Source organism: Hyla sarda, chromosome 4 (assembly GCF_029499605.1).
Source record: "Hyla sarda isolate aHylSar1 chromosome 4, aHylSar1.hap1, whole genome shotgun sequence".
Taxonomy (NCBI): domain Eukaryota; kingdom Metazoa; phylum Chordata; class Amphibia; order Anura; family Hylidae; genus Hyla; species Hyla sarda.
This window is the reverse complement of record NC_079192.1, coordinates 270,076,423-270,085,453: the sequence shown is the minus strand read 5'-3', so window position 1 is coordinate 270,085,453 and position 9,031 is coordinate 270,076,423. Positions and strand designations below refer to the sequence as shown.

At 44.2% G+C, this 9,031-nt stretch overlaps 1 non-coding gene across 1 annotated transcript; it reads left to right on the top strand.

Moving 5' to 3' along the window:
• The first annotated feature begins 417 nt into the window (after window positions 1–417).
• TRNAL-CAG (transfer RNA leucine (anticodon CAG)) lies at window positions 418–500 on the top strand. Its single transcript has one exon. It is a non-coding gene; the product is annotated as a tRNA-Leu (tRNA).
• The last annotated feature ends 8,531 nt before the right edge of the window (window positions 501–9,031 follow it).

Genomic DNA, 9,031 nt, shown 5'->3' with positions numbered 1-9,031 from the left:
ACCTGAGGTCAGCAGGCCCCCCTTATTACATTCAAAGAAGCTTAGATGCAGCATTTAGGCGTGAAAGGACGCTGTATTCCATAGATCCTACGTATGTTATCCACCACCTCCTGCCAAAAGGGAATAAGCAAAGGGCAATCCTAGACCATTTGCAATAAAATCGCATCAACCTGCCCACAACAACAACAAAAGGAATCAGTGCAAGCCTAGTCTGCAAGAAAATTGGGGCTCTATACACAGTACAGAGTAAGTACAGTTGAGAGCATATTATTTTCATACACATTTCAGGGCCTTTTATCTCTAAAATGTCCCCAACGATAGGAATGTTTTTTCATGTTTTAAAACAACTGTTTTACAGCTCGCATGGCCTCTTTTTTTTTTTTTTTTTGCATTGGTGGAGGTGTAATACAAAGCAAAGTCAGGATGGCCGAGCGGTCTAAGGCGCTGCGTTCAGGTCGCAGTCTCCTCTGGAGGCGTGGGTTCGAATCCCACTTCTGACAGAAGTTTTTTATATAGAGACTAAAAATCTTCAAAAAATTTCAGAATGAAAACCACACACTGTACTGGCATGGAATGCTAACGGGATTTGTAAAATTATATTCACCACAATGCAACATAGGGCTTTTGAGGTATTTTACCTAAGCTGCCAAAACTCTAAACGCATAAACGATTTAACTCACTTTAGTGGATTTTGAGTTAAAATGAAACTGCTGAAACCAAGGATCAAAGCAGGGATATTTAGTCAAACGCTCTCCCAACAGAGCTAGTTCAGCTAACACACTTAGTGCATTGATGGTTGTGTAGATGGTTGTGTAGAGCACAGCATTGTAAGATGTCCCCAATGATAGGAATGGTTTTTCATGTGTAAAAATGTCTTTTTATAAAGAAAAAAAAAATTAAAAATTTTCAAAATGAAAACCAAACACTGTACTGGCATGAAATGCTAACGGGATATGTAAAATTATTTTCTCCACAATGCAAAATAGTGCCTTTGAGGTATATTACCTAAGCTGCTAAAACTCTAAACGCATCAACGACTTAAATGGGCACTGTCATGAAAAATAATTTTTGATATGTTGTAGTACTCAAGTACTACAACATATCTCTAATATACTTTTATTTTAAAAAATGCTTTTAAAACATTTTAAAAGCAATTTGAAATTCGGCCACTAGGGGGCGCCCTCCTAGTGGCCGAATGCAGTGCAGAGTGACGTCACAGCAAAATTCCGACTGATTCCGGCAGGGCATCAGTCGAAATTTTGCGCAGGCGCAGTAACAGCCAGGGCTCCGCATCGGCTGACGGCCCTGCTGCAAGGTGCGGGGGGTTGGCTGCTACAGCAAGGTGCGGGGAGTGCTGCTCTAAGGTACGGGGGGGATGGGGGGCGCTGCTGCAAGGTGCGGGGGGATGGGGGGCGCTGCTGCAAGGTGCGGGGGGATGGGGGGCGCTGCTGCAAGGTACGAGCGGGATGGGGGGCGCTGCTGCAAGGTACGGGGGAGGATGGGGGGCGCTGCTGCAAGGTACGGGGGAGGGGGGGGATGGGGGTTGTTTGGGGTTACTTACCGAGCGGCAGAAAGAGTCTCTCCCGCATCGGCTCCTGGCTCACTCCTTCCCCCATGAAACTCCTGTCCTGGGTGCCTCCAGTTGTTTTACCACTACAACTCCCAGCATGCCCTGACAGCCAATAGATGTCAGGGCATGCTATGAGTTGTAGTGGTGAAACAGCTGGAGGCACTCTGTTGGGAGAACTAAGGGCAGAAGTCCCCCCCCAGCAGGCATCAGTGACGTGGTGCCTGCTGGGGAAGTCTGCCTGGTAGTGAGCACACTACCAGGCAGACTAAATGCCATTTTAAAAATAGTAAAAAAAATAAATAAAGGCAGGGAGGGTGTTAGGGATAGAAGGGCAATAGGCAGGGACAGAAAAAAAAATCATGATGGTGGGAGCTACCCTTTAACTTACTTCAGTTGATTTTGAGACATAAGGAAACTGCCAAAACCCGAGATCGAACAAGGGACCTTTAAATCTTCAGTCTAACGCTCTCCCAACTGAGCTATTTCGGCTAACAGACCTTGTCGACAGATGGTGGTGTAGGGCACAGTGTTGTAAAATGTCCCCAACGATAGGAATGTTTTTTCATGTGTTAAAACAACGGTTTTACAGCTCGCATGGCTTCTTTTTTTTTTTTTTTGCATTGGTGGAGGTGTAATACAAAGCAAAGTCAGGATGGCCGAGCTGTCTAAGGTGCTGCGTTCAGGTCGCAGTCTCCTCTGGAGGTGTGGGTTTGAATCCCACTTATGACAGAAGTTATTTATATAGAGACTAAAAATCTTCAAAAATTTCAGAGATGTTAAAATCACCTCAAACTGAGGCATAACATAGATCAGCTTCTCAAGAATCCAGCAAACAGCTAAGGAATATGAAATCGTATAAAGGCTATTTAGAAGAGTCTACTTATAGAGGGAAATTCCTGAGCATACCCTCGATGATGTCCAGATAGGACAACTCAATAAAGAGGTTATCCATGTATAGAAAAGCTGCTAATTGCTACAAAACACCACCAAACCTGTTATGGTTGTGTGCGGTATTACAACTTGGTTCCATTAACTTCAGTGGATTTGAGCTGCAATATCACATACAACCGGAGGACAGGTATGATGTGGTTTTAAAAAAAAAAAGGTGTGTTCACACGCTATTTGTTGTTGCGTGTTTTCTGCTGCGTATTTGAAAGGGGGCGTGCTCTTCTCGGCTGGCCGTAGCAGATTTTCCGCAGGAGAATTTCCGCCGCAGTCCCTACTTACTTCATTGGGGCTTGCAGCGGATTTTCCGCAGCGTAAATTCCTCTATGGAAAATCTGCTGCAGACAGCCGAGAAGAGCACGCCCCCTTTCAAATACGCAGCGGAAAACCCGCAAAAACAAATACCGTGTGAACGCACCCTAAGGGCAGGGGCACTGTGGTATATTTGCTGCAGTATTTATTTCCTTTGCAAAATCCACAGCATTTTCAGTAGGCAGCTATTTTCTTATAATAATTTTTTTTTTCAGGAATAATCAGCCTCTGTAAAAGGGCATATAGCTGGCCAGGTTACTAATCTGTGCAACACTGCTGTAACAATAGGAAATTGTTAGGATTGAGAGAGAAACATTTTTTGTATACTCTGGGCCCAATCTTCAGGAAATAAGACCTGTGGAAAGGTTTCAGAGGCCTTTTCAAAATGCCAAAAAGCCATCTGATTGGTTGCTATGGGCAACTGGTCAACTTTTCCTCTGCACAAATTTTGATAAATCTCCCCCTGTGTGTTTATGAAAGGACCATATATTCCCCCAGAAACCGTGAATATATAGAAGAGTAATCTATTTGTAGAACATTGTTTGCAATCCTCTGCTTGAATTCATGTTTAGTCATCTTTAGTCATCAACTACAAATTAATTTCCTATCTGTTTTCTCTGGATTGGTGAACATGTTTGCTCTTTGCCAGTAGAAATAAAATAACCATTGATGTTTGTCATTAAAGGGGGATTAAAGCTAGTTATTTGCAAGAATTTAAATATCTTTGTAGACGGGATCATCCTGTATTAGTCAGTCTCACCTATATTTTTGTAATACTGTATGTTTTAGCTGGTTTCCAGCGCACTGATTTTGCCTGCAAAATGACTTACACCAATAGTTTTATGTTTCCAATTTATTTTAAAGAAATGATGCAACAAAATTAATTTACTTCCATAAACTAATGGATGATTTCAAAATATATGGTGCCAATAGTTAGGTCACATTATGAAACTCCTCAATGATTTCTGGTATTTCTACTCAGATTATGACATCGCATAAGACACGTATTCCCTAGTACAAGATTGACATTCATTTGAATGCTAAATTCAAACACTTAATTTAGAGGTTTCCTTCAGTCCCATTGCCACTAGTGTATAAAATACAGCACCTATCAATGCAGTCTGCCTTTACAAACATTTGTGAAAGGATGGATGGTACTGTAATAGAATTCCTCTGCCGCAATTAGTATGTATATATATATATTTGTGCACAGGGCTTACATTCGTGCTCGTGGTTGCAACATTTGAATACAGATTATACACGGCCCTACATTGACTTACCAGGTGGTTGAAGTTCTTTCATACTTGAGACTGTACTTTACATGCAAACCTGTACACCTATAAAAAGATAAAGACTAACGAAGCGGTTGAGTTGTGCCCAAAACTGCGTATGAGGGCACGCCTATAGAGGGCATGCCCTATGGTGAAATGATGAAAATAAGGGCGGGTTGGGAGGGTTCCGAAAATGACTCGTACGCCCCGCCTGCATGGTGGATGGGCGTTTTATAGTCGTGCCCCCATCATGGCTCCGCCTAGAGGTGCGGGGGGTGTGGGAATTCACGCCCCTATGCACAAATTCAGCCTTAAAGGCTTCCCACTTGTGCACAGGGCTTACATTCGGGCTCGTGGTTGCAACATTTGAATACAGATTATACACGGCCCTACATTGACTTACCAGGTGGTTGAAGTTCTTTCATACTTGAGACTGTACTTTACATGCAAACCTGTACACCTATAAAAAGAGAAAGACTAACGAAGCGGTTGAGTATGAGGGCACGCCTATAGAGGGCAAAAAATCAAGAAGTAGAATTAATAACATTGTTCCTAACCATGATGACCAAGGCCACACACTAGTCATATCTATCTCCCCTAACTGTACTAACTGAACTAGAGAAACAAGAGCTATGCCTGCTGGCTAGCAAACACAAGAGGCAGTGCTTGGTGTAGCAAAGCCATGGTATTCATGCCTACTACGAGCGGCCCGACACTGGAAATGGGACCTGACTACGTACTAGCTGATTCGTGCATGTCGACATACCTACTGTGCCATTGCAGAAAGGGGAAACCAATAAAGCTTGTCAGGCATGAGGTGTCCTCCACTCCCTGCTAAATAAGTGGCAAAAATTCACTGTTAGTTGGTGACGCACAACCTATGTGACAGACCCTCGGTAGATTTTGCCAGGCATTTAAGCGCCCTGGTGCCTGTAGATGTGACAGGTCTTTGCGTAGACGTTTTGCCTGACGAGACAAACCTGATTCGAACCTCGTACCTGTAGGTGTGACAGGTCTTGAGTAACCCTAGTGTCTGTGGACGTGACAGATGTTGCGTGACGCTGACAAGTGTGGACGAGATCGGTTGGTTCGAGACAATGACCACTTGTGCGTCGTGAAATTTATAAACTTTATGACTTGTGTAAGGGAAACATTGACTATGCTGTAAATCCCCTGCAGGTGTGGCAGGAGATGACGATGTGGAACCCTTAAGTATGACTGTGTCGTTGCTCTGAAGATGTGTCAGTAACAACAACCAAGTAGTGCATCCCCCTGCAGACGTGGCAGGCATGACTGGTCTACAACTACCTATGTGTCGTGATGTAGTTGCTCTGAAGACGTGTCAGAAACTACTATGCAGTGCATCCCCTGCAGACGTGGCAGGCATGATGGGTATACAACTACCTATGTGTCATGATGTAGTTGCTCTGAAGACGAGTCAGTAACAACTATGGAGTGCATCCCCCTGCAGGCGTGGCAGGCATGACGGGTATACAACTACCTATGTGTCGAGATGTAGTTGCTCTGAAGGCGTGTCAGCAACAACTAAGCAGTGCATCCCCCTGCAGGCGTGGCAGGCATGACGGGTATGCAACTACCTATGTGTCATGATGTAGTTGCTCTGAGGATGTGTCAGCAACAACTATGCGGTGCACCCCCCTGCGGACGTGGCAGGCATGACGGGTATGCAACTACCTATGTGTCATGACGTAGTTGCTTTGAAGATGAGTCAGTAACAACTATGCAGTGCACCCCCTGCGGGTGTGGCAGGCATGACTGGAATACAAAGCCACCTATGGATCGTGAGGTAGTAGCTCTCAAGACGTGTCTGTAACAACTAATAAGCAGTGCCTCCTGCCGCAGACGTGGCAGGTATGACTGGTACAACCACCTAGGTGTCGTGACGTAGTAATTTTTAGGACATGACGTTATGCATAAGAATATTCCAGCAACAAAGACATGCATTCTTTTGGACAAGATGAAAGGTAACTAGTGAGTGTGTGACGAGATACAGACGCTTAAACTGTGACTATGTGCAGTTACTATGGTGATGTACGTGAATCCTGTCAGCTACGGAAACCAATAGCCAGTACATCAACTGTAGTGCAGAGCAAAATAAGCGTGGTGAAACTAATGTGTGCATAGTATGTTACTTATGGTAGTGAGCTTGTGACAACACTATGTGGATGAACATGATGAGAAGCCGTCTCGTAAATGCCTGACTTGTAGCAGAGTACGCGAGTAATGGAATGTAACAACATTACACTGATTGCTACCATAAAGTACACTAAGGACAAGTATTATAGCAAATATGATCATGCCTAACATCAACTTAACTTAGTGAAAATACAACATGCGTGCTGCGAGCCTATACCCAGTAACTGAAAAATGCTGTAACATGTGCCTAAATTCTATAGGTATGTTAGTGTTAAACAATATACAGCATTTGCTATGTACCGGGAAACGCCCATGTGATAACCAATATTACAAGCGTATGTACCGTAGAATGCTACAATCGTATGTTCCGTGAAACACAACGTATAAAGTGTAATGGCCAGACATATGTGCAGAGTAACTGCTTGTGACTGTACCGTACAAGCAATGAACATCTGAACAGTATGACGCTATGAGTTTATGTGTAGTGTACACCGTGTGAAACTATGCGTGTATGACCTGTATGAGCTATGAGCATGTGTACGATAACACAGTATGAAGCTAGACACCTCAACAACCATGAGTGAACGTTCCGTATAGCCGCACGTGTGAGATGGAATGCACACGTGAGTGCAACATGACAACGACGAGCACATAAGTGGTGCTGGTGGTATGAGCATCCAACCCTGTGACTGTACTTGCTGTATGTGACGCAATGAGTGCGTGCACTATACACAACACTGACCGTGCCTTCTGGTATATGACACTGTGAGCGTATGTACTGTTATACAACAATGTGACCATACCTCCTGCATATGGCACTGTGAGCGTGTGTACTGCATGCCACGCTGTAACTGTACCTACTGCATGTGACCCTAAGAGCGCATGTACTGTATCCAACACTCGCCATGCCTGCTGCATGTGACACTATGATCGTGCGTACTGTGTACAACAGTAACTGTATCTACTGCGTATGAAGTATGAGCGTATGTATTACATACTACACTGTAACTGTACCTACTGCATATGCCACTGTGAGCATATGTACTGCATACTGTACTCTAACTGTACCCACTGCACATAACACCATGAACGCATGTGCCGTACACAGCACTGAACTGTACCCCTAACATGAACACTAAGCGTATGTACTGAATGCAACGCTGCAACTTACCCACTGTATGTGACATTACGAGCGTAAGTATTATATACGACACTGACTGTACCTACTGTATGTGACGCTATGAGCGTATGTACTGTGAACAACACTAACTACACGACACTGTAAAATGTACCTACTGCACGGCAGTGAGAATGTATACACTGTGTACAACACTGACTGTTACCCAAAGCATGACACTGCGGGCGTGTGAGCTGAACACAACCCTGACTGTACCCACAGTATGTGACACCATGGGCGCACACCCCGCGCCAAACACTGAGTGCATGCTCCGCATGTCTCCCTAAGGGCGCATGTGGTCCGCGCATGCAGAGCATATGCCGCGAGCGCCCCCACGCAGCGTGAGACGCCGTGATCGTGTATGCGTTGTAACCTACGTGCGGTGTAGAACTGCTATGTAGTAAGAGCAGTGATGCTGTGAGTGTGAATACTGTACTCATGTTACCGACGTGAGCGTAGGAAGCGTATAAGCAATATGCCGCACGAATGTTAAGAGACTGGACGGTATGGGCGCTATGACTGCCCGATATGACAGCTATGGGTGACTGCACGGAATCACGGCTATAGGTGATTGTGCGTTATGAAAGCTACGAGTGACTGTACGGTATGAATGCTATTAGTAACTGCACAGTATGAATGCTATTAGTAACTGCACAGTATGTACGCTTTGAGTGACTGCACGGTGTGAATGCTAAGAGTAACTGCACAATATGAATGCTACGAGTGACTGCATGGTATGGACGCTATGAGTGACTGCACGGTACGGCTGCTATTAGTAACTGCACAGTATGAACACTATGAGTAACTGCACAGAATGGAGGCTATGAGCGACTGCACGGTATGGAAGCTAAGAGCGACTGCACGGTATGAACGCTATGAGTAACTGCACGGTTATGGATGCTATGAGTGACTGCACGGTATGAACGCTATGAGCGACTGTGTGGTATAAATGCTATAAGTGACTGCACAGTATGAATGCTATGAGCGACTGTACGGTACGAATACTACAAATGACTGCACGGTATGAATGTTATAAATGACTGCACGGTATGGATGCTATAAATGACTGCACTGTATGAATGCTATAATGACTGCACGGTATGAAATGCTATAAGTGACTGCACGGTATGAATGTTTTAAATGACTGCACTGTATGAATGCTATAAATGACTGTACGGTATGAATGCTATAAATGACTGCACTGTATGATGCTATAAATGACTACACGGTACGAATGCTATAAATGACTGCATGGTATGGATGCTATAAATGACTGCACGGTATGAATGCTATAAATGACTGCACGGTATGAATGCTATACATGACTACACGGTACGAATGCTATAAATGACTGCATGGTATGGATGCTATAAATGACTGCCCTGTATGATGTTATAAATGACTACACGGTACGGATGCTAAAAATGACTGCATGGTATGGATGCTATAAATGACTGTACGGTACGAATGCTATAAATGACTGCATGGTATGGATGCTATAAATGACTGTACGGTATGAATGTTATAAATGACTGCACGGTATGGATGCTATAAATGACTGCACTGTATGAATGCTATAATGACTGCACGGTATGAAAT